The sequence below is a fragment of the Sphaerodactylus townsendi genome, linkage group LG03 (assembly GCF_021028975.2).
Source record: "Sphaerodactylus townsendi isolate TG3544 linkage group LG03, MPM_Stown_v2.3, whole genome shotgun sequence".
In the NCBI taxonomy this organism is placed as follows: Eukaryota; Metazoa; Chordata; class Lepidosauria; order Squamata; family Sphaerodactylidae; genus Sphaerodactylus; species Sphaerodactylus townsendi.
In genome coordinates, this window is record NC_059427.1 from 134411315 (window position 1) to 134434128 (window position 22814).

Consider the following 22814-nt stretch of genomic DNA (forward strand, 5'->3'; position numbering starts at 1 on the left):
TTCCTTCATTTTTACCCTACCTTTCTCCACAATGGGAACCCAAAGCTGCCCAAGCCATTTTCACCTCCTCCATTTTACCCTCACAACAACACTGTGAGGTAGTTTAGGCCAAGAGTGTTTGAGTGGCCTGAAATCACCTAGTGAGTTTTCTTGGCAGAGTGGACATTTGAACCTGGGTCTCCTAGATCCTATTCTGAAACTCCAAGGTAGCAAGCAGTCAGGCCTGGGTGAGTGATGCAACTTGGGTGATAGCAAGTCACCTTCTGATTTTTACCAGGCCTGGCATCAATGAATCCTCCCTCAAAGGCCAAAACAGTCCTAGAAAGGGCCTTGCTCTCTTCCCCTGCCTATTACTGAGAGAAACTATGTCTTGCAGGTCGGCAGTACTGTTGTGTTCTTTTGTTTCCTAAAGCTACAGGCACTTGTTTCTATTATTTGGGGGGAGTTAATCTCATAGTGGTTTAAAACAAAAGACCTGTGGTTTTTCTCAGGTTTGTGGAAAGATCTGATACGTCTGTCCATGGACCCAATCTCTGGATCTAAGTATTCATAGAGAGGACCACATATTGATTCACATATTGACTTTCCTTCTGCTGTACAGGAATGTATGGCCCTTTCCGCACGGGCCTCTAACAGCGCCCTGGGGATGGCAAAAACGCCGTCCCCAGGGAGCTGTTCGCATGGGGGGCGCAGCTGCATCGCAGCCGTGCCGCCCTTGCGCCTCCCCAGCAGCGCGAAGCCGCTGTTTCCCAACCTCGCTTCCCCAGCGTGGTTTTTGGGAAACAGCGGCTTCCAGCTAACGGTAGCAGCTGGAAGGCGCCATTCCCCCTCCCCTTTCCCAGACGCCTTACCGTGTCCTCCGGCCTCCGGGGCGTCGCACAGGCCAGGGGACACGCCCCCCTGCCCTGCAACTTCCGAGCTGTCGCGCAGGGCAGGGGGGCATGTCCCCTGGCCTGTGCGATGAGCCGGAGGCCAGAGGCCACGGTAAGGCGTCTGGGGGACGGCGCAGCCTGTGCGGATGCTGCGCCATCCTCCCTGTCGCAACCAGGACCGTTTGTGCGAATGGTCCCGGGTGGGTTGGACCCAACCCCCATTGTGGCCGTGCGGAAGCGGCCTACGTATATCTGCAAACTGAGGTTTCACTTCATGCATCTGAAGAAGTGGCCTCTAGCCTGTTAAATAAATTGGTCAGAGTTGGAAGTTAAGTATCCTTCTGCTCATGTGAGTGAAATTCTTCCCTCCAGTGGAAGGCATAAAAGGCTGTAGCAGGAAGGGAAAAATCGGTAAGTTCCACTCGTGGTGGTTAGGAGTCTTTAAGCTCCCACAAGACCCCTTTTTGTGTTAGCATCGAGGGTGATTATCTCCTGCTGCAGCTAGCTGTGTGTTCATTAGCAGAATGATTGGATTCTCTTTGTCCCCACAGTAGTTCACCCTAGTAAAGTCTCACAGTCAATGGGATGTGATTCCAGATGCTGCCTTCTGCACAGATGACAGCAAAGGAAATTACAGAATTATTTTCTTTTTCGCTTTGCCAGAAAAACCAGTCTTTTGGAAGTCTTAGGATGTACAGACCTCGTCGTAGGCACAGCTACTGACATACCATTTCCTCCCTTCTCCTTTTCCTATATTGGGGAGTTTTCAAAGAATAGTACTTTTCTAAGAGCAAAGTGGCCATGAGCTGGTATGTAATTGTATATGTATATTCATGATTAGCTCAAATGTTGTTTTAATTTGCTGGTGATGACATGATAATTTGTCCACCCACATTTAAATTCCTTTGTACTGGCCTCAGATGTGCCAGGGGGGTTTAATATCCCCTCCCCCCTGCCAGGAATGGGGGATTTGCTTGCTTTCTGGCAAGAAGAGATTGGGCCATTTTCCATCAAGCCTACACAGAACTGAAAATGTAAAATAATTCCAATTCGCTCCTCTCGATTCAGATGTGCATGCAATTATAACAGCATCAACGAAGTTGTACTAAAAACATGCAAATATTTCTGGCATCAAGACCAAGATCTGAAATGTGTAGCAAAACTGCAGCCAACAGTAGTAAGTTAAATTAGGTGGGGCAACAGCTTGGGTTGAATGTTATGCCTTGAAGCACTCATATTCATGGTACACTGCACTCTCCTTCTAGCAATCAACAATAGTGCTGTCTATTGGCAAAGATGTGAAGAATGATCAAGACACTTTGTCATAGTGTTTACTTACTTGAATTGACTTAGAAGCAAACCAATTTAAACTAGAATACCTAGTTCCTAATTCAAGGCAAGTATAGATGACATCATATAGGCATTTTGCCAAGACAGGAAAGGCTGAATAACTTGGGTTAGTAACCCAACCAATTCTGAACGTCTGTGAGGCATGTGCCACATCTGATAAGTAATTTGGCATCAGTAAAGCTAAAAATGGGGGGATCTGATTAAAGTTCTAAGAATGAAAGACATAAAAAGATGGCAGGGTAGAATCTAACTGAGCTCTTTATCACTGGAACATGGGATCACGTTAGTATTATCTGCATGATGAAATTATGAAACATTGCATGTGTAAACTGTCATCAAGTTGCAAGCCAACTTATGGCAACCCCATCAAGGCAATAGACTGACATTACCTTCCTTGATAGAATCCCATCCGAGTACTAACTAGAGCCAACCCTGCTTAGCTTCTGAGATCTGATGAGATCAAGCTAGCCTTGATATTATTGTATTTGGGATCCCCTGTGTGTGTATTATTCATTGTTTTATTGTTATTATTTTTAATATGTATACTTTTGTTTGTTGATTAAGAGTTGTGATTCTGTTATATAAATGTTTTAATTATTTTCATTAAAAATAAGAATTTTAAAGTTTGCACCAGAGCTATACAGGTTCTTTTGCTTTCTGAAATTAGATACTGTCTCATTATATCTATCTATATAAAAAGCAAACAGTGACTTTGTTAGTCACTCCCTAACGCCGAAACGGCTGGACGGATCGCCCCCAAATTTTCACATGACGTTCCTCCCTGTTGCGGGCAGGTAATCGGACCTTCAAATCGCCAAAAGTCCATAGCTGAGCCAGGTAAAACGTCTTTTTCCTGGCGCACCAGGCCATGAAGCTGTTTGTGTTTAACTGTTACCCTTAGATGAGATGTTCCATGCAGCCTGTCTAGTCTGTGGCTTTTGAGGAAAACTTGGGATGAGGGAGCTTTACAATGTTCAAGCGCAGATGGAGCTGAGAAGATGAAGCAGATTCAAAACAAGTTAATAGGTAACACTGTTAGGTAATACGACTGGAAGTGAAACATACACTCTTTGCCGTGTTAGACACCCTCAGGTGGGGGGGTTCCACACCCTCCTCACACGCAGGTAATCTCTAATTGGTGGCTCCGTGCCTCCCACTGCTACCGCATAGGACACAGACTTTCATACACATCCAGCTCGTCCGCACACACCTCACTCTGCCCTCCCTGACATCCAACCACCACTTACCCACTTCCTCACCCATATTCGCCACAGCTCTCTTTTACTAAAAGCAAGCTGGAGTTTGCCTTTTTCTTCATAGAAAATGCACGGGGTGGGGGCAAACCAACACTACTGCCTCCGCTTCTTTTGCACATGGCCCTTTAAGAACCCAGGGAGCTGGCCTCGATCTGAGCATCTCACCACCCTGCCTCTGCTGCCTGACTGGGATAGCCTACTTGCCCCAGTTCTGCCTTACCCAAGCCAGGACTGTGCATGTTAACCAGCCTCACAGACAGCGGTATTCGCACTCTGAACAGTTCCGTTGTGGAATGGAAAGGGTTACCTTATACTAAAAAAAAATACACCACCATATAACAATGTGAATTGAAAAGGGAAAGAAGGGATTCCATTTGACCACCCCAAAAGGCTATGCCATTGGACCTACATGGACATCTGTGTGGGTTGCGGACTGTGATGAGAAGGACAACTGCCACAGCAACGCGTGGCTGGGCCCCACTAGTATATATATATATTTACTGGCCCAAGATCACCCAGCAAGCTTTATGTGTAGGAGCAAAGAAACAAACCCTGTTCACCAAATTAGAGTCTGCCACTCCTGTGGAGGAATGGGGAACCAAAACCAGTTCTCTGGATTAGAGTCCACCACTCCTAACCAATGCACCATGCTGGTGTTGTAAAAACATAGTAAAATCAATTTAAAATAAAGAAATCAAAAGCCCTTTGTGACAACCTTACACTTTCAGACTCACTGAGGAAATTCCCTCCCCCCAAAAAAGATAATCTGTCCCCTCTGGGACTGAGTAGCCCATACTTTATGAGAGTATCATACAGTGATGCTATATAGACGCACAAATATTGTCCCACCCTTAACTTATATATATATTCAATCTGTCCTAAGGATCTTCCCAGAAAGCTGTAGAGTGTCACTGTATTTCCATATTTTATTCCTTGTCAGAAATGATTTAGCACCAGAGGCTTTTGAACAGTCTAAAAAAGGAACTAGAAAAAATTATTAAAACTAAGTTGTTTGACATTGTCACAAAGAGAAAACAGGTAAGTTTCAAAACAAGGCAGTTATTTACAGTGTGATGTTGCTGTTTCAGTTTAGACACTGTTATAAGATTTGGACATGTTTCTCAGTCCCTGGTAAGAGGTTACAAGTAATTTAATTTATAGAAAGCTTTAAATACAGTCAGTTTTCCTTAGGGGTTTATAACTCTAGTTAGCTCTATTGCCTCCTGATGCTAGAGTTATTAGAATTCTTTCACTTCTAGATAGCTTGAGATCATATGTTTTCCCTGAGGTAAAATCTTAGCAGTTTGACCGACACCAGACTAAGAACAATCTACCATATGATTATTCCTTCTTCACACAGATTACAATCAGGGTTTATCCTGTCACCCGCTGGGATCTTGCCATGTGTGCCCAGGGGAGTCCAGGGGACTGTGGCAACAAATAATTCCTGCTTGTGCTTGATTTGTTTAGGGATTGGTAGCTATGGTTTCTTTCCTTAGCCAGACAGCACTTGGCTCTTGTCAGGGTTCTGACCTTGGAGAAAGTGCACGGCCTGAGAACACTTTCGCTTTTGGGGAAACCATTAGAGGGATGGGGTCTATGGGGGTGGGATATAGCCTGATTTTTAGCATGACAATGTTAGATCCAGCAAAAAATTCATAGAGTGTACCTGTTCATTTACTCTGATGCACTAAATCAATTTCAGTGAACCTGAGTCTGGTTATTGGTAGGAGGTTGACCAGCACAAGATAATTTTCCCTTCTGTACTTCAAAGAATCCCTTCCCTCTTTGAGTACTGAATGAATTAGAAGCCTCACTGCTTCTCCACTTCAGCGTATATTTTCCAAAGATAACCAATATCCCAATGTGTGTCTGTGTTAAACTGCAACAAGGGAACACTGATCATGTCTGTCTGACAATCTCCTCAGAAGACAAAGCTTTCAGCCAGGAGTACAGAGTTGTTCACCCAACTGTGCCTCTCCAAAACTCTCCTCCAATTGTCTTTTCTGTTCAAATGAACCACCCACTGCTTAAGTGACACTCACTCCTCCAGCCAATCAGAAACATTCTCTCATTCTCTTTTATGCTTCTATAGTTAACTCTTTATTCAGGCTTGCTCTGCTTAGTTACACTTTAGCAAAGTCCTGGCATCTGTCACACCATACATCAAAATATAAAACAACTCTCACAGTGGTTCTCAACCTGGGGGTCGGGACCCCTTGGGGTTCAAACGACCCTTTCACAAGGGTCGCCTAAGACTCTCTGCATCAGTGTTCTCCATCTGAAAATGGATAAATGTTAGAGTTGGGGGTCACCACAACACGAGGAACTGTATTAAAGGGTTACGGCATAGGTGTCAAACTCGCGGCCCTCCAGATGTTATGGACTACAGTTCCCATCATCCCCTGAGGGGTGATGGGAACTGTAGTCCATAACATCTGGAGGGCTGCGAGTTTGACACCTGTGGGTTATGGCATTAGGAAGGTTGAGAACCACTGCTCTACCAGAAACACAAAAACTAACTCACCAATTCTAAGAACAGTTCATCAGCCCTTCTTGAAAACAAGGTGGATATCAGCCCTCTCCACAACACAAGGGGCAATCACAGAATGTGCTTAAGAACGGGCTGCCATTGACCAAGGCGGTGCCTGGAAACTAGTGGAAGGATTGGGAGGTAGCATTGTGGGAGATGCAGCCTCATGTATTTATCAGATGTTCTTACAAGAAGTAGCAAAGAGTAGCTACAGGAATTGCTGGGATCTCTATGGCAAAATGATGGAATTCATAACATAACATAACATAAGCATTTATTGTCATTGTGCACGCACAACAAAATTTACAACGAAAATTCCTGATCATTCTTACCCTTTGTCAATTCCAGGCTGTGAAAAAAAAATTCTGTCATTGTTCCAACCAGTATCAGAAAACCCCTTTGCACTCCCTGGCTCACGATAATACAGTACTGTTGTTTAATCCAATACAAATTCTGAACCTTTAATATTCAAATGGTGTGTGATGCCTGTCCCAATTAAAGCAGAATTCAGAATCAAAATAGTTTTTCGATTGACTGGTTTCAAATAATCATTACAATATCAATACAAAAATCCATACATTTCATATGTTTAAATCCTTTTGAACTCAAAAATCCATATCAATAGAGCAATCACATATATAACCCAGTAGGCTAATAAGCCACCGGTTGATGCTTGAACTCAGTAGGTCTTCAAAGGCCTGTGGTAATATGTAAATTTCCTTGAGGGTATGCCTAATCCGATACATTCAACGTATTTTCATCTTGGATCATGATTCCAACTAGATTCCCTTGTTCCTTGTGTTTTCTTTATTTGATAATATGACTGTTCCAACCAGCAGCAGCAATAGGACCTAGGAACAGGGGATCCCCACCCCCACTTGGCAGCCCTTCAGTGATCTCTCATCCATATAAATAGCAACATAAAGGAGAAGTTGCTGTGAGGAGCCCAGCTAGTGAATGGGAATGTATAAGGGAAGGTGGCATGTCAGATATGTGCATCCTAGGCTGTTTTTACATCATGTGGCCGCCAGCTGTACTTTGGGACTTAACATTATCAGGAATGTCCTATCTGGAATCAGGAATTTACTTCTATTATTAGCTCCAGTTCAGTCTATAAGGCATGGGTGTGCAAATTAGCCTAAAATGGAATGTTTACTGTTAATGGTTAAGAGTGCTGGACTCTAAGCTGGAGAACCACTTTGATTCCCCACTCCTCCACGTGAAGCCTACAAGGTGACCTTGGACTAGGCATAGTTCTCGCTGAACTCTCTCAGCCTCATTTACCTCACAATGTGTTTGTTGTGGGGGTGGGGAGGGAAGGAGTTTGTAAGCCTCTTTGAGACTCCTAACAATCGAGAAAAGCAGGACATAAATCCAAACTCTTATTCTTCCTGTGATGGCAATGGTCACCTTAAACACTTTCCATTTTCAGTACAGATTGGTAAGGGAAATGTATTCATTAATGATGGTGACAATACTCTCTGAATCTTCACTAGGAGACCAGGGGGATTATGTTATTGTCCAAGCCACTGATGTGTGTTCTGTTGTATTCCTTTTCCCTTTCATTGCCCTGTTCACCCTAGAATTGCAAACTGAATTTAATAGCACTTATTTGAGAGCAAGTATGCACAGGTTAAAGTTGTTCCACCCATTCCACTGCTTTCAGTTGCATATACAGCCCTATGCTTCATGACAAATGCAATAAATTGATCCTTCATTTGGCACATAATTTACCTTGTGGAACTCCCAGCCACAAGGAACAGCAGAGGCCACCTGTTTATGTTTGTAAAGTGCTGTCAAGTTGCAGCTAACTTATGGGGGCCCCAGCAATATATTTTCAAGGCAAGTGTCAAGTAGAAGTAGTCTGCCATTGTCTTTAATGCCTTCCTTAGGGGTCTCCCAAGTTCTGATCCTGCTTAGCTTCAGAGAACTGATGAGATCAGGCTATCCCGTGCTGTCTTCCCTTCAGCCACTTGTTTTGCTGGCTTTAACATTAGTTAGACAAATTCATGAAGGGTTGATAATGGCCATTGGCCACAAGGGTGAAATGGGACATCCATTTGAGAAGGCACCATGCTTCTGGATGCATGGGGAGCTTCAGTAGAAGGAAGGAGCTGGGCTTCTTCTGTGGCCTTCCTGAACCTCTGATTGGCTCTTAGGATAAAGAGGATGGACCATTGGTCCAAACCAGGGATCTGCAACCTGCGGCTCTCCAGATGTTCATGAGCTACAATTCCCATCAGCCCCTGCCAGCATGGCCAATTGGTTAATCCAAACTCTGATGGGCTGATGGGTTTTGTAATCCATGAACATCTGGAGAGCCGCAGGTTGCAGACCCCTGGTCCAGCCCAACAAGCATTGCTTAGGGTCTTACTGTGCTTATTTATTGGAAAGTTAATCCCTCTGAATTAAATAAGACTTACTTTAAAGTATATATAGGATGGCAGCCTAAGCTTTTGCTGGATAGTGTTGAGTAACAAATTATTACTGTATTTCCATTATGATATTAATATTATCAGTTGCAGCCCTAATTAATCCTTTGGAAGGCAAAACTGTGGTATCAGGAGAGGGGATGAGAGTAGAAGTTGCCTTCACAACTATTTGCCTCATCGAGTTCATAAATGAGCCCATCACCCTGTACTAAAACTGGTATAATTTTATCGGAATGAAAACCATTCTCTTTGATCTTCCCCAGTTCTTAAATCCAGCAGTTGTGTATTCGAACATCAATGAGAATGTGGTTTCAAGCTTCTTCTTCTTTCATTATCTTCCTCAAAGATAAAAAAGAGCAAAGGGGGGGGGGGGACAGTTCTGAGCTTCAGAGATGAGGCAATATTTTTACTGTAATTTCTTTATCTGATTACATCCTGTTTACTCCTGCTGCTGCATGGAGAATACCACCCCTCCCTAACTGGGTTTCTTTTCAAGATGTTTTTTCTTTGCACAGATTTTTTTTTTTTAAAAAAAAAAACAGAACATACAACAGAGCTGTCTGTGCTTTGCTATTTTATTGTCAAGGAGATAAGGTTAGTAAATGCTATAATGTCTGACTTGGGGTTAGTGTGTGACCCATAGGAATCAAGATGAAGAATCTGTGATTAAATTTAACTCCCTTACCTTCAGCTAGAGGAGACAGTATTGCCAAAGGACAGCCTACTTTCTTTTCCAGGATGATAGAATCGCAGTTCAACATGATAATTAACTATCTGACACATTCCTGCCAGGCTTCAGATGTTGTTAACTGCATAGAAATGCCCCCTCAGTGTCATTTTAGCCTGTAGCACTGTTCAGCAGTCAAAACAAGGGCACGCGCACGCACGCACACACACACACAAACACACACAGGCTTTGTAAAAAAACAGACTTTTCTCTGGTTTTAACTGCTTCCCTCTCACTAACACAATTTTTTTCATTGTTCTAATAAATAACAAGGACTAAACACTGATATTATCTGAAGTATACCTGAATGCATCTCTGATCCAACAAAACAATCTCTGTTTTAGGATATTCTTCTATCTGTCTTTATCTGGAGACCTTTAACTTTCTGCAATATTGTGGCATTACCTCTATGGAACCCCTGGAATTACAGCTCACCTCTAGACTACAGAGATCAATTCCCCTGGAGAAAATGGATGCTTTGGAGGTCGAACTCAATGGCATTGTACCCTATTGAGGTCTCTGTCCTCCTCAGGTTTCATTCCCAAACCTCCAGGGCCCTTTCCACATGGGCCAATTAAACTGGGATAACACTGGTAAAAAACCCAGGTTGGCGGGGAACTTAGAACGGATCCTGATCCTAACGCGGATCAGCTCTGTGTTTCCCCCACCCCACCCTGGGTTTTTCAAGAATTGCATTATGTGTGATTCTTTTGTTTTAATGCAGTTCGCAGCCGCAGCCAAGCAAACAGCCGCAGCTGTGAGACACGTTCGAACAAGAGAATGCGATTCTCAAAAAACCCTTCCCTGGCTCCCATCTACAGAGCCACACAGGGGAAACGGGCAGGCTGTATCATGGCCTGGGGGGTCGGTCCTACCAAAGCTGTTCTTTGCAGGCAGGCAAGGAAGAAAAAAAGATACACCTCCGTGCGAAGGGGCTGGGGCCAGGGTGGGTTCATGTTACCCGCCTTTCCCCCCACTCTTATTGGCTTGAGTGGAAAGAGCCCAGGAGTTTCCCAACCTGGATCTGGCAACCCCGTCTGTCCATCAGTCACTGGTGGATCTGCCAACCCTAATTGTCTCTGTGAGGGATTAACTGGCTTTTTTGCCTTTGCCTGTTCCTCAGATCTGTTGGTTTATTATCCCTCCAGAAAAGATGCAACAATATATGGCCCTTTCCGCACGGGCCAAAAGCAGCGGCGGCGGGCCGGTAAAACACCGTTTTGGCAGGGACTGCTCGCACAGGCACCGCTGCCAAATCGCTGCAGTGGCGCCCGGCTCCTGCCAAAACGGTGTTTTTGAATCTCGCTCAGGGAGCGAGGTATTTTGGAAACGCCGGCTTCCATTCGGTGCCATGCGAACCGCACCGAGTGGAAGCCGGTGTTTCTCTCCCAGCCCTCCCAAACGCTCCTTACCTCCGGTCGCCTTCTGTCACATTTTGCAGGCCAGGAGACACGCCCCCTGGCCTCATTCTCCAGCGTCGTCGCTCTGGCAAGGGGGGGCGTGTCCCCTGGCCTCCACAACGCAAAAGAAGGCGACTGGAGGTAAGGAGCACCCCCCTCAATGCCCATGCAGAAAGGGCCTATCTTAAAACAGAATTTATTAACAGCTAATTACAGAAATTATTCTGTTTCTCAATGCCCAAACTTTCAGCCATCTTAAACTTTGAACTCCTGACTTCTTACCTCTGGTAAGAGAAGGGCCCTTAAAGATATAGTCACATATTCAAGTAAACTATATTATCCTTCTAGTTTACTGTTTGTGACTGACATTTGTTCCCCAGGATCTCTGGCAGGGAAAAATTCTAAGGATTCACTCAGGGAACCTCAGTGAGCTGAAAATGGATCTTTCACTGAATCATTAAAAAAAACCCTCCTCATTTGACTTAGGGCAAATAATTCTCTCTCAGTCTAACCTACCTTATAGGGCAGTGATGGCGAACCTTTTCGAGGCCGAGTGCCCAAATTGCAACCCAAAACCCACTTATTTATCGCAAAGTGCCAACATGGCAATTTAACCTGAATACTGAGGTTTTAGTTTAGAAAAAAATGGTTGGCTTCAAAGCGCGCATTACTCAGGAGTAAGCTTGGTGGAAGTCGGTGGCTTTGCTTTGAAGCAACCGTGTAACTCTTCCAACTGGTGAATCACAACCCTAGGAGGGTTTACTCAGAAGCAAGCCCCATTGCCAGCAACTGAGCTTATTCCCAGGTAAAGGATCACGCTTTAGTTCTTCCCATGAAAATCAGTGGGGTTTAACAGCGCTTAACAGGGTTACCTATGCTGCTTCCCCAAAACTAGGTCTTAGGTTTAATGCTAATAATCGAGCTCAGGCCAGCCTAGATGTGGGGGGGGGACACTCTGCGCATGCCTACAGAGAGGGCTCTGAATGCCACCTCTGGCACCCGTGCCATAGGTTCGCCACCACTGTTACAGGGTCTTGAATCCCACCAGTCAGTTCTGAAAATGGTAGGGTGTTTTCATCTTTGGAAGATGAGTTGGTAGTGTTTGCCAATTCTGCTCTGCCACTGCAGTTTCCCACTTGGCCCCCATGTAGTTCCTAAAGCACATCATTGCCTTGAGCCTCAGTGACTAGAGGAGAATATATGCAGTCAGTGTCTGGTGAATATTTTCCCCGCAGAAAACTGGGATTTTAGTCTTCCAATATCTTGGCATCACGTCTGCATCTATGGACCCTGAAGTTAAGCAAATCATTTGACATCTGACCTCTCAGATTTGTATCCAGTGGCTTCAAGTACAGACTAAATAAGAACTGGGACAATATGAAACTCCATGAAATCTCACAGGGAATGTCCTAAGAAAAAGCTGAACATGCTCTCTGGGAGCCTGTTGCTGAGAATAAAGTAAACCACTGGTGTGAAGTCCTCTGAACACCTGCCAAGTTCCTCTACCATGTCAACAACATCTCCTGTATAACAGCATCAAATGCTTCCCCTTTCCATTGTACCCATCATGATAGATGTATTGAAATCATGTGCTAATAAACACTGCATCTTTGCAACTTTATCAAGAATTTCCCTGGATATTTTGTTCCCAGTTTTGAGCCTGCAGAATCTATATTCTGCAAGATTTGTATAGCAACATGAAATCTATCTTGTACTGTCCTGGTAACAACTGAGCTGATCAAAATAGAAAGGACCCATGTTCTCCAAAGCAAATGGGACTGCTATAATAGTAGGTGGTTATCAATGCATTGATTTGTACAAAGCAAATGCACCCATTCACCACATTGTGTGTTTTTTTTTAAAGCAGGAAATAGTGAAGAGCAAAGGACATAATTGCTGAAGGTAAATGCGGTGAAGGTATTTTTAGATATGCAAAAAACTAAAAAGCCAAGAGAATCCTGAAAAGAAGATAGGAGGCAGAGGAACAGAAGCATATCAGATAATAACTGTACAAAGTATACTATAACCAGTTGCTCTTTGCTGTAATTATGGGGTTTTTAAAAAACAACAACAACCACCTGTGTTCAGCCTTTCCTTAAATAATGATCTTTGATTGGTCGCTCTTGACCCACAACTGGTTTCTATGAAAGGCAAAAGTGGGGGGAAACAGAATATGCAAAATGAACAACAACAAAACAGAACAACAACAACAGAAGAAGAAGAAGATCAGAAAAAGAGATGGGGAGAATGTATGTATTAGGTTAAAAAAATAATAGTGAGTCCAATATTGCATGTTAAAGATAACTTTCAAGCCTAAACCAGCAGAGGAGAGCTGTCTTGAAAAGGAGCTAGAGTTTTTTAAGACATGGCCCTTAAATACAATCCTAATTAAAGCAAATGAAATGGCATCACAATAAAACAGGATGTTCATTCCCGAATCACACTCTACTTCACTTGTCTAGTGGAAATAACCTTGAGCCCAGAGTCCTGAATGGAATGAGCAACAAGAGAAGCAGACAGACTAAACAGAGGCTGAATTCCCACTGAAAATTTAATCTAGATACAACCAAGTTTCAAAAGAATCGGCATTTTTTCATCCAGGTTCCAACATCCTCACTGCAGCATGTTTCTAGTGAAGACATCTAGGCCTGCTACTGGGGGGGGGGGGGGGGGCCTGCTGTCAGTGGTGCAATTGTTAAGCTATCAGCACCAAACTTTGAGGGTAAATTTAGGAGACTCTCCTGATGATACCACCCAGGTTTGGTGAAGTTTGGTTCATGTGGGCCAAAGTTACGGACCCTCAAATATGTAGGCCCCATCTCCTATTAGCTCCCATTGGAAATAATGGGGGATGGGGCACCCCCTTTGGGAGTCCATAGCTTTGGAATCCCTGGACCAAACTTCTCACAGCCTGGGTTATATTAGTAGGAGACTCTCCTAATGATACCACCCAAGTTTGGTGAAGTTTGGCTCATAGGGGCCAAAGTTATGGACCCTCAAATGCGTAGCCCCCATCTCTTATTAGCTCTCATTGGAAACCATGGTGGATGGGGGTACCCCCTTTGGGCGTCCATAGCTTTGGACCGCCTGGACCAAACTTCACAAAACTTGGGTGGTATCAGTAGGAGTCTCTCCTGATGATACCACCCAGGTTTGGTGAAGTTTGGTTCATGGGGGGCCAAATGTTATGGACCCTCAAATGTGGAGCCCCATCTCCTATTAGCTCCCATTGGAGTGTTTTTTTTTTTAAAAAAGGTGCATATACAAGCAGGTCCAGGAAAATCCTGTGATAAGGTGGGGGAAGGAGTGCCAGAAATGGGACTGATCTGTGTTCCACAGTTCAGCTGTGAGGAGATCTCGAGGGAACCTGGATATTTCGGGTGACTATCCCAGGATTAATCGGCAGTGAGGAAATCACCATTGTCGGCCCGGTAAAAACACCAGTTGCGCGGGGGGCGGGGGATGTCTTCCCACAGCTGCCGCCTCCAAATCGAGGCAGCACCTCTGTGATGCTCCGCCTCCCCGCTGCCGCCATGGGGTGTAAAACCGTTCCTCCTTCCCTAACCTGGGCAGTTGGTCTCCCAGACTCTTGAGCGTTCCCCTTGGCCCTGAGGGCCAAAAAAGTAGCTTGGCCCACAGGTTGGCTGCCCGCATGGCTGCCCCTAGCAGGTCACCCCTGTGCTCCCCCCTGTTGCTGTGCAAAGGCCTGGGAGGTCCCTCGGGGCTTCCCACCAGGAAGGCCCTAGGCGCACCCTCCTTTGCTTCCCCCGCCGTCTCTCTGCTTGGATTCCCACATGCCTCACTCTCTGTTTGGCTTTCTCCACCATCCGTTGCTTTCCCCAGCTCCCTAGGTATTTCCCTCCCTTTCTCCTCATTTGACGCTCCCCTGCTCTCTCCTGTCGCTTCCCTCCCAGCCTCCTCGTTCTGGCCCTCTCCTCCATTTGGGCTCCTCTGGCACACTCTGGCTCATTCCCCACCACCGGCCTGAGTTGCCATCACCATCCCTGTGCTCATCTCCTTTTCCCTCTTATATAGTCTTTCCCTCCAGTCTTTCCACCCCCTCTCCAGCTGCTGGCCATGTCCCGTTCCTCCCCAACTGCCCGCCCCGCCCTAATCTTCTCAGCTCCAGGCAAGCCGTCCTCCCGCCACTTTGTCTCCTGGCGATGCCCGGTCTCCCCAGCCAGTGTAGTGGGGGTGGGGGCGGCAGTCTTCAGCGTCCCGGGACCTGCCAAGGCCCCCGTTCATGCCGCTGTCGTGGCCGGCAGTCCGGGCTGGGGCACCGCGCCCAAGCTCAGACAACCACTCTTCCTCCCAAAAAAGATGTATTCTTGACTCGCTAAATGAGTGAGTCTATTGAAAAACAGCAGTGTCCACCCAGTGCCAAGTGAACAGCACCAGGTGGACACCGCTGTTTTCCGGTGCACTACTTTAAAAAACCCCTTACCTCCTCATCCCTGCGTAGCTCCATCAGGATGAGGGGACATGACCTGGGCTGTTGCCAGGGCAATGAGGGCATGTACCCTCATCCTGATAGAGCTATGCAGAGATGAGGAGGTAACTTCTAAAACAAAGCGGTGCATCTCATGCAGAGGCGCAGCCACAGGCTGCGGCAGTTACAGGCCCGTCCACACACATGTGTGTGAAGGGCCTTGGGGCTGCACCGGTGTCATGCACACCGATGCTCCGCCGCTCCCTGGGCCCATGCAGAATCTGCCAGTGAGAGTGAAGGGAGTGGGGATCACTTCAGTTCCCTAAGCCGGTTCCGTTAAACTTTTATTTTAAAGAGGAACAGGATGGGACAACAGAAGATGTACACCTAATGTACACAGAAAAGCCAACCAGCCGAGAAGAAAAGAAGATCTGAGGAAAATTAGGCACAATTCATTGCTTCAAGTATTGAGAGGTACATTCCACCTTCACAGGATGTATAAAGCACACTGTACCGACACTTCCTTGTTGGAGTTGCCCTGTAAGATAGGTTAAGCCAAAAATATGTGAGTGGCCCAACATCACTCTGGTCCCTTTTGCACAGGCCAATAAACATGGCTGAAGGACACTAAAAAAACCCGTTTTGGGGGGAAACTTTGCACAGATCGCACCCCAAAAATAAGTCTGCCCATGTTATTTCCTCCAAACCGGGTTTTTTGAAAATCGCTAAACAAGCTTTCTTTTTTGAAAATCCTGGAATGCAGCTGCTTACAAGCAAACGGCCAGGCAGGAGGCGCTTTATTTGCCTCCATTTTCCTTTGTTTAAATTTTGCAGCTTGCTTTGACGAGGCTATGCAGGTGCAGATGGTCGTATCCTGGGACATCGGCATGGCTGGGGGGGGGGGGTCATTCGTGCATACCTGTGTAGCTATGTATGTGTGGGAAGTAATTTTTAAAAAACAGACTCGTCTCCATGCAAAGGCATGGCAGCAACCCGGATTGTTTTCATGGGCTCCAATGTCTGCCAGCATGGATGCCTGTGAAGGTGAAAACAGGAAAATGGGTTCATTTATCCCAACTGCATCCCATTCTACATTTGCCATGCGGAAGGGGCCGTTGTGAGTTTCCATGGCAGACTGGTACTTTGAATCTGTGTCTCCCACACCTTAGCATGACACTGTAGTCACTACATCACAACGGTTTTCATAGAGTGGGTGCTGTTCAACAGCAGCAAGCAGCCAACCCTAGGTGAGTCATCCATGTCAGGAAGAAGCAGGTAACCTGGTTGCTGCCAGGCCTGACCCAATAAGTCCTCCCCCAAAGGGCAAAACAGACCTGGAAAGGGCCCTATCCCCACCCCCTGCCTTTAATGACAAAAACTAACCCTAGAATGTGGTGATTTCCTAGCAACAATAATTAAAGGCTTCTGTTTCTTAAAGCTACAGGTACTCCTTTTTATCATTTTGGGTTCTTTTAACCCCCTCAAAAATGTTTTTTACTTTCTGATTTTTCTGCAAACTTTGGGCATTGTTCTGGTTTGTAGAAAGATCTGTCTTGCATATTCACAGCTCTAATCACCAGATTTAAGTATCCTCAGATTTAGCTGATTTGGCTATCAGTACTGAGATGAGTTCAGGCTAGTGTCCCAAAATTTATCCAGAAACCACCCTTTACCAATAGAAACATGTTCTCAGAATATATCTTCTCTTGACATGGAATACACAACATGACCTAGATTTTCTAGCCAAGACTTTACTAAGCATTAGAAACACAGGATCCTGGTTAGATACACAGGATGAAAGCATCCCAGGTGTTGAACTCTTAGTCTTCTTTTAGTACAAAGGAATCTTTTCTATGGAATTCCACAGATGCCTCTCACAGTCAGAACTGACTGTCTTCCAGAGGACATTCTTTTGCAGCAAGAGAAAACTTTGCAATGACAGACTGGATTCTGTTCTTCAGTTACAGCATCTTGGTATTCTACAAGGCTTGGTATTAGATTGTTGTCTTTCTGTATGAGGTCTTGGTTTTCTGTTGGCCATATTCACAGCTCAAAACTACAGAATTAAGAAGCAAGTTAAGGAGTGAAGCCTGGGAGAAGATCTTTGCAAAATAGGCACTAATTAAACTATTAAGGCCAACCTCTTTTGCACCAGGAATAGCTGCATACAATGCAATCTTTTGCAGAAAAATTGGGTCATTTTTTGAATTTCTATCATCATGCTTCTTACCTCAAAGTTTTCTTCTGAATCTGGCACCCTTCACTGTTTAAGGATCTTTCTTCATGTACATTACACTCTATTTATTTACTTTGCAATAGCCTGTCTTGGTTCTAAATTAGTAAACTGATTGTAACAGTTTCCAACGAATGTTAAATGGAGATTTTAATCTTCCAACAGGCTCTGGCTGTACTTATTAAGCAGTTGCAGCTCCAATTCAGTAATGTCTACGGCTTGAGAAGTTAGGAAAGAGAAGTTTGCACTGGCAGTTTGCAATAATGTGGGTCCAGGTGTCTGCACGCAAAACAAAGAGGGAAGTGGTATTTTAGTTAAGAATAGGCTAGGGAGTGTCACTGTCTTATATTGTAGGATTCCACTAATAGACAGTAAGACATGATTTAAATGAGGGTTTTTTTTCATTCAACATAAATACCCATTCTTGCTGGTATAACCTTAGCATTTACAACCAGCATTTTTTGAAAAATAACTTTTCAGATTAGTTTTACAGTTACATCAAAAATTACTGATTTGCTTTTACTATTACAAATACATTGATAGATAATTGTGAAATTATTGCAAGGTGAACTATCTCCAATTTAATAGGTTAATCATTCATATTTTCTGCTGTACTTAACTGAAAGGAGAAAAATAGGCATTACCTTAAAACAATTTAAGTAGTTTTACTTAATCAAAACAACAGCAGTATAGCATATGTATTATTGTATTTGCTTAAATATCCATCTTTGTTAACTGATGTGGTCAAATAAAATACCTTATCAAAAACTATCAGATTGGTCTGTGCATGAAAAACTTAAAATACTGTCTTCTGTATCTCACACATCTTCATTGTCATTTTCTGGTTTGTTCATAATCTGGAAAAGAAGAACAAGCTTTAATACGTTATCGGTTCTCAAATGATTTCTCAATTTTGGAGTGAGTGAGTCCAAAGAAACAGAATATTCTTTCTATGCCAACAGAAGAAAGGACTGCTATTAAAAGTAAAATCATTACTTCTACAGTCTCTAAATCCACATGCTTAACAAGTGACCTTCATCAATTCACTGGTGTGATTTTCTTTAAGACATCATCAGCAAACTCAAGACCTTTCCGCACGGGCCATTTACAGCAGCCCAGGGATGGCAAAAACGCCGCCCCTGGGCAGCTGTTCGCACAGGAGGCGCTGCTGGATCGCAGCAGCGCTGTCCTGGCCGCCCAGGAGCGGCATGAAGCCACTCCTAATAACCTCGCTCGCTTAGCGAGGTTATTCTAAAACACTGTCTTCCCATCAGTGTGGTGCAAACAGCACCGCTGGGAAGACGGCGCTTTCCCCGTCCCCTCCACTCACCTCGTCCTCCAGTGTGCTCTGGAGGTTGTCAGGGACCCGCCCACGCTGCCCTCCGACCTCCAGGGGTCGGAGGGCAGCATGGGCGTGTCCCTGACGGCCTCCAGAGCGACGCTGGAGGATGAGGTGAGTGGAGGGGGGACGCAGAAGAGGCGGCTCCATGCAAAGCCACCTCTTCTGTGCCAGCTTCTGCAGGGCCACTCGCACGCTCCCGTGCGAATGGCCCCTACCTCTCCACCGGCATAATTTCTGCTGGTGGAGAGGCGCCCTTTCCGCTGTGTGGAAAGGGCCATATGTTGCTTGAATGGTTCCCCTTTAGCTCTGAAGTTTATTACAGTTGGCATCACAGATGGATGAATACTGGATACCCATTTCATAGCTAACTTCTTCAGTGCTTAAGATGTTACCCTGGTACTGGATATTGACAATATTTGCAAAAAAATGAGTTGGAGACAGTTCTTGTCCCATTTTTTAATGCTTGTAATTTAATTCTGTCATTATGTAGTCCTTTTTAACGTGCTCACTCAGTTCTTTCCAAATTTCAACAACATTAGCAACAAAACAGCTATTTTTCCTGTATTTTGTTTAAAGCTTCAGAAATGGCTTTCAGGATTCTCAGCACATCTTCAACATTTGTCTCAAGCTCAGTATTGAGGATGTTGGCTGTAACAGTGCCACCTATTTTTTCTCAATTTTGCTCCCAAACTGTCATCAGAATAGGCCGATTCTTGATATACTGCTCACAAACAGTCCACTACAGAATTCCATCTAACATCTTGTGGGGGCATTAGTTTGGTTCCCCCCCCCCATTCCTTTCAGAGCTGCTGCTGCAAAATGGTTGTTACAGAAGTATTTAGCAATTCCAGTGACATTTGTCTTTATTTCCAGGACACTGAAATCATTAAATAGGAGTTGCAGCACAACAACCATATGTTATTAGCATTGTAGTCTCTTCATGCTCTTCTAAATTTCTTCCCATCTTGGATACATTTGCAGCATTGTCTGTGATGATCTGCATACTAGACATTTGAATTTTTCTTCACAGCTTTTGTTGCTACTTTTTGTAAGTATTCTGTTGTATGTGCATTTCTTAATGAATCAATTGTTTCTGCAAGAAAGACATTCCCTGCTTTTATTATTATACAAACACACACAACAGGATCATTGTGGACATTACTTCGCCCATTAAGAGTTAGGTTAGCAATTTTAGCCTCTAGACCTGTTGCACATTGCTCCATTCCTCTGTCATATACTTTATCCAGCAATTTCCCTGCAACATCTTCTCTGCTGGGTCGACTGTATCCTGGTCTCAGTGACAGAACCATATTAATGAAGTGTGGCTGTTCAGTCATATGGAAAGAAGAGTTCGTTGCATAAACAAACTGGGCAATTTTTAAAAATCAATTACCTTGTTTTCATCACAAAGTTATCTATGGATGGCCTGATTTTCTCTTTCTTTAAGGTGATATACTGTGGATATGTGACGTACTTGATGTGACTGAACTCTCCTGAACCGATAACTCTGAAACTGTAGAACAGTAGGATGGTGATCTTGAAGGTGGATAGTTTCCAAAATCCTTCAGGTTGATGATGGATTCCCCTAAACAAAATAATTAATGCTGTTATTTTATTATTGATACCATTTCAGCTTATTTAGTATTACTCACTGTATTCACTGCCACTCATTACTGCCCCAAAAATGAATATTTGCTTCCTTAAGCTCTTTATTACTTCATAACAACTGTATCAAAATGACACTAACATGCAATAATAATAAATATTTGTTTGCTCAAATATGACAGTTTCTCAAGACAGTCTTTAAGAAATATGATGAAATCAAAACATTTACCAACTTGAAGATTCTGCCTCTTCAAACATCTTTCTTTTGTAATCTTCAACAAAGCAATTCTGATTATGTTGTTTCATTTGGGCCACTAGGCCTTGTGTTTCTTTGCTGCAGTGTTTGAATTTTGTCCACATGCCTGCCGTATCCATAGCTAGAGGAGTTTCATTAAAATATTCCCAATCTTTTATGGCCTGCTGAGGTTTTCTCTGCAAAGGAGGGAATAATATAATAAGCCTCATACTATGCACTCAAAGATCCCAGACTTGTGGAGTTTTCTGCTCAAAAAGTTTCACTTTCATTTTTACTGCTTGTCCCTCCCTCCACACACTTAGCTCCTTGTGCAGATCTATAAACTTAGCACTGAAGAGGTAAGGGGTTGATTCTGTGCACATAGGTTTGCAAAGCAACAATTGGGCTAAGGTCTTTTTCTCAGTTCTGTATGCTTATTTTATAACATTTTTACTTTTAAGAAGACGCATGTTATCTCTGCAGTCACAAATCCACAGTTTTGAGAAAAGTAAAACCAAACATCTGTGAAGTATCTTCTAGATAGAAAAACTGCCCAAAACAATCTTACAGAAACCTCTGGAAGGGCTTGATATTGTGAATGGATTGATGGAATTCATTTACCAAAAATGTAAACATTGCATGAATATACAGCTTCGTGCTACATAATTAAAAACGAGTCCTTATTTCATGATGAATAATTTTTTGACTATAATGTATCTTAAATAGAAAACCATCTTTAGATAGATTTTTCCTCAAAAAGGCATCTCATTTAAAAATCCAATTTAAATTTTAAAAAATCTAATTTAAATTTTAAACATTTGGTTTCAAATTAAAAGATCCATTTTTTATTTTTAAAAACCATTGATATTTTTCCACCCTGCGAATTGTTACAGTTCAGTCCTATGTAGAAATACTCCAGTCTAAGCTCACTGAAGTCAGTGTACTGTTAGATTAGTAGGCAGTGGCGTAGCACCAACAGGGCAGGGGGGCACAATGCCCCAGATGTGTGCCGGTGCAGGGGCATTGCAGGAGCGTTACAGGGCAGGGTGGGCACTCCACCCCTGTCAGTAGGCAAAGGAACTGTGTTTTTCTTCAATGACATATGTATCCTTTACAATATGGAGTTTGAATGCAGTGATTTAAATTTGCATATTGAGTCTTTGTTATGCTTCGTATCTGCCTTGCTTTGGAAGGAAAATTTCCTTAGAATATGAATCTGATTGTCTTCTGGTCATTAAAGTCAAAATGCATCTAAATGTTTAAGTGGGCTAAAAATGTTAACAGCACCCATCCATTTTTAGAAATGCATAGATACCAGTGTTCACATGCTTCAAAAATATGTTTTCGTATGATAAATAGATAATGTTTGTATGTATAAGGAATGAATCATTCACATGTCATGATTATTAGTCATTTGTACAGAACCACTAATTTTTTGGATATAGGTATATGGATTTACATACCTGTGCACCAGAATCAGGACACATTCCTCGTACATGCACAAAGAACTTATAGAGACCCAAAGTAGTGGGCTGTAACAAGAAGATCATTCTCAAAAGGCCAAGCAGAAATAATGCAAGGACATTAACCACCAGAGACAAGTCCCAGAAAATTAAGCATCATAGGATAATATGGACTTTCTTGTTTCTTCACTTTTGCACCCATATTGAGAAGATGCAGAAATAATGCTGCAGAACATTTGAACAGATTAACAGTGCAATCTGAAGTGCACATGTATGAAACCCCTCAGGAGGCAGTGTTACTTTGGCACTAGTATAAATGCTACTTGCTCCAGTGTACGCTGGCACAGGGGAGCTATTGCTGGGGAGCTGCACAGCAGCATGACACTCAGGCGCCAGCACCACTTCAATGCCCGTGCTCCTCCAGTATGGGCGCTAACACCAAAAGGGTTGTTCCTGGGTGGGGCCAGTTTTAGTTAGCTTCCTGAGCCCTTTCAGCCTGGAAACATCTCATTTTGCAGGTGTGTACTTACACAGGCAAAAAGGTAGGTGCGGACCATGGAGCTGCATATAACAGTTACACAGGGGTTGCGGGAGTGTCCCTATCAGCTTGTTGGCTGTGGAGCAGCAAACCTCTTTGAAGGCAGCATATGACTGTGGTGTCCCTGGCCACACTGCAATTACCCCACCCCCTGGATTTCACTGCCTACATTTTTCTTTGCATTTGCCGCCAAGGCCATATGTTTGGATATTTGGTTTTGGATATTTGGTTTTAAAAATCTGGGGAAATGCGTTTGTGTGGATTAAGGGCACTTTGGGGCCCTTGTTTGGGTTCTGACTCCTTAATACTCCTTTTTCTTGTGAATGCTTTTTCAATATTGCATGAATACAAACTTGTAAAAAAGAATGGTGATAATAGGCTTTTTGACATTTTGGCTAA

General features: G+C 43.8%; 1 long non-coding RNA gene across 1 annotated transcript; it reads left to right on the forward strand.

The window, feature by feature from the left end:
* Positions 1 to 3040: 3040 nt before the first annotated feature.
* On the forward strand, positions 3041 to 16997 carry LOC125428232. The gene is made up of 3 exons (XR_007243792.1): positions 3041 to 3153; positions 11324 to 11327; positions 16986 to 16997. It is a non-coding gene; the product is annotated as an uncharacterized LOC125428232 (long non-coding RNA).
* The last annotated feature ends 5817 nt before the right edge of the window (positions 16998 to 22814 follow it).